The sequence below is a fragment of the Microcaecilia unicolor genome, chromosome 13, assembly GCF_901765095.1.
Source record: "Microcaecilia unicolor chromosome 13, aMicUni1.1, whole genome shotgun sequence".
Lineage (NCBI taxonomy): Eukaryota > Metazoa > Chordata > Amphibia > Gymnophiona > Siphonopidae > Microcaecilia > Microcaecilia unicolor.
Genome location: NC_044043.1, coordinates 59,792,471 through 59,796,005, shown reverse-complemented (window position 1 = coordinate 59,796,005; position 3,535 = coordinate 59,792,471).

The window sequence follows — 3,535 nt, the reverse complement described above, 5'->3', positions numbered from 1 at the left end:
GTCTAATATCTCCCCCTGGGCATCACATACAACTTGCATGTTCATAGAATGAAATGCCTTCCTATTTCTGTAGGTGGCTTCGTGTGCCCGGGGGGGTCTGAGGGCTACGTGTGTGCAGTCTATCACACCGATGACCGAGGGGAATCTAGCAACAGCATAGAAGGCGGCCATGTTGTTGTGCAGGGCCTGGGGGGTGGTGGGGAAAGTGATGTAGTGTGAGGTGTGAGTTATGAAGGCATCCAGGAACTGGGTGAGACAGTGTGAAATAGAAGCCTGGGTGAGGCCTGTGTTAGCAGCTAATACGGATTGAAACTGCCAGTGGCCAGGACAGAGAGAGCGGAAGTGATTTTGAGGTGGGCAGGGATGGGGTTACTCCTACGTGTCTGGGGCTGAAGGAGGGGGTTCAGCTGCTCACACAGCTGACGAATGGTGGCCCTATCAAACCTGAACCTTGTTAGACACTGCTGGTCAGTGAGTTGTAGGAAGGTGGTGCGGGGCCTAAACACTCGGGGCCGTGAATACCTCCTGCGGTGGGTGGCCTCTTCGTGTAGCATGCATGCCACAAGTGCATTAAGTGCATCCATATCCCCACCACCAGTGCAAGTATTAGGACTAGTAGTCAAACAAACAGCAACACACACAGATCTGTCACTTCCCAGCCACCACGCCCTCTGGCCACTCACTCGCCAAACAGTACAGGCACACAGAGACAAACGGAGGTCAGGGAATAGAGTATACACGTGGGAAGAGTAAATGGGGAGGGATAGGGGGAGGGGAAGGGGAAGATGGAGCAAAGGAGTAGGAGTAAGGAACGGTGAAAGGGTAAGACACAAAAAGAGGCAGGGCACACAGACGACCGTCACAGGTACTCAACACGCTCGGCTTTCTCTCTGCAACCACCACTTCAGCTCTTCCACCAACAATATCGCCACTCTCCAACTACACACAATCGCTAATGGGTCTAAAGACGATTTCCTCCTTGCTCTGGTCGCTTTTATTTCGGGTCCATCATATTACGCCCATCTTCCCGCTCAACCAGAGCCATTTCGCTATTCGTTATACGTTGTACCCGCCCACGTCGTATCACCGCCCCTAACACGCCCCCGACACGCCTCTTATTTGGACGTTTTTACGTCCACATACGAGCGACACGGACGCACTGAAACATTGCTTTCAATTATATGGATTTACTCGTTTTTGTGAGATTAACGTCCATCTCCCGATTTAGGTCGACTCTTGGGCGTTTTTTTCGTTCGATTATAAGCAGGATAGTAAAACATTTTTTTAGGTATATTAAAAGAAGCCGGCAAAAGAATCGGTTGGACTGCTAGATAACCAAGGGATAAAAGGGGCACTTGTGGAAGACAAAGCCATAGCGGAATGATTAAATGAATTCTTTGCTTCGGTCTTCACCGAGGAATATTTAGGAGAGATACCTGTGCCAGAAATGGTATTCAAAACTGAGTCAGAGAAACTGAATGAAATATCTATAAACCTGGAAGATGTAATGATGCAATTTGACAAATTGGAGAGTAGCAAATCTTCTGGACCGGATGGTATTCATCCCTGAGTACTGATTGCAGAACTATTGTCTATCTTTAAAATCAAGCATGGTACCAGAACATTGGAGGGTGGCCAGTGTAATCCTAATTTTTTTTTAAAAGGTTCCAGAGGTGATCCGGGAAATTATAGACCAGTGAGCCTGACGTCGGTGCCAGGCAAAATGGTAGAGACTATTATAAAAGAACAAAATTACAGAGCATATTCAAAAGCATGGATTAATGAGACAAAGCCAACATGGATTTAGTGAAGGGAAATCTTGTCTCACCAATCTACTACATTTCTTTGAAGGGGTGAACAAACATGTGAATAAAAGTGAGCCGGTTGATACTGTGTATCTTGATTTCAAAAGGCATTTGACAAAGAACCTCATGAAAGACTCCAGAGGAAATTGGAGAGTCATGGAATAGAAGGTAGTGTTCTATTGTGGATTAAAAACTGGTTAAAAGATAGAAAACAGAGAGTAGGATGAAATGGTCAGTATTCTCAAAGGAGAAGGGTAGATAGTGGGGTTCTCCAGAGGTCTGTGCTGGGATGCTGCTTTTTAAAATATTTATAAATGATCTAGAGATGGGAGTAACTAGTGAGGTAATTAAATCTGCTCATGACACAAAGTTATTCAAAGTTGTTAAATAGCAAGAGGACTGTGAAAAATTGCAAGATGACCTTACGAGACTGGGAGACTGGGAATCCAAATGGCAGATGATGTTTAATGTGAGCAAGTGCAAAGGGATGCATGTGGGAAAGAGGAACCTGAACTATAGTTACATGATGCAAGGTTCCACATTAGGAGTCACTGACCTGGAAAGGGATCTAGGTGTCACCAATGATATACACTGAAACCCTAAGAAAGCAAATAGAAAGTTAGGTATGATTAGGAAAGGAATAGAAAACAAAAATGAGGATGTTGCCTTTGTATCGCTTCATGGTGTGACCGCACCTCGAATATTGTGCTCAATTCTGGTTACCGCAACTCAAAAAAAGATATAGTGGAATTAGAAAAGGTACAGAGAAGGGCGACGAAAATTATAAAGTGGATGGGACAACTTCCTTATGAGGAAAGGCTAAAGTGGCTAGGGCTCTTCAACTTGAAGACGGTTGAGGGGAGATATGATTGAGATCTATAAAATAATGAGTGGAGTGGAACGGGTGGACGTGAATCGCTTGTTTACTCTTTCCAATAATACTAAGACTAGGGGGCATGCAATGAGGCTAAAACGTAGTAAATTTAAAATAAATCAGAAAAAATATTTCTTCACTCAACGTGTAATTAAAGTCTGGAATTCATTGCCAGAGAATGTAGGGTTTTAAAAAGGTTTGGATAGCTTCTTAAAAGAAAAGTCTATAAGTCATTGTTAAGATGGACTTGGGGAAAATCCAATGCTTATTTCTAGGATAAGCAGCATAAAATGTATTGCACTGTTTTGGGACCTTGCCAGGTACTTAGAACCTGGATTGGCCACTGTTGGAAACAGGATGCTAGGCTTGACGGACCTTCAGTCTGTCCCAGTATGGCAACACTTATGTTTTTATGTTAGATAATGTTTGGATAACCTAACTGGGCATTGGTCTGAATATCTTCTGGGTAACTGCACATATCCAAATATTCAATGCTGGAGCCTGGACATGATCCAGAACTGAACATCCAGGGTCAAGTCTACTCACAGTGGTCAGCCCAATGAGTAGAAAAACACCAGTTTTTAAAAGGCTGATCACCACAGGCTGAATATTATCCCCTACTAGTGTGGTCATTGCCTGAACTCCCGACCTCCTACTTTCTCCTGATAGCTTACCAGACAGGCCTGGCTGCATGCGTGCTTACATTTCCACTAGATCTTCTAGGTTTCAGAATACAGCCCAGGTCCCATGTCATCTCATGTCTTCCATACTGGAAGTTTACAATACATCCAGAAATGGCACGTTACAAAGAAGAGAGCAAAGTACTTCTTGCAATAAAGTTTGCTTTATAAAGCAC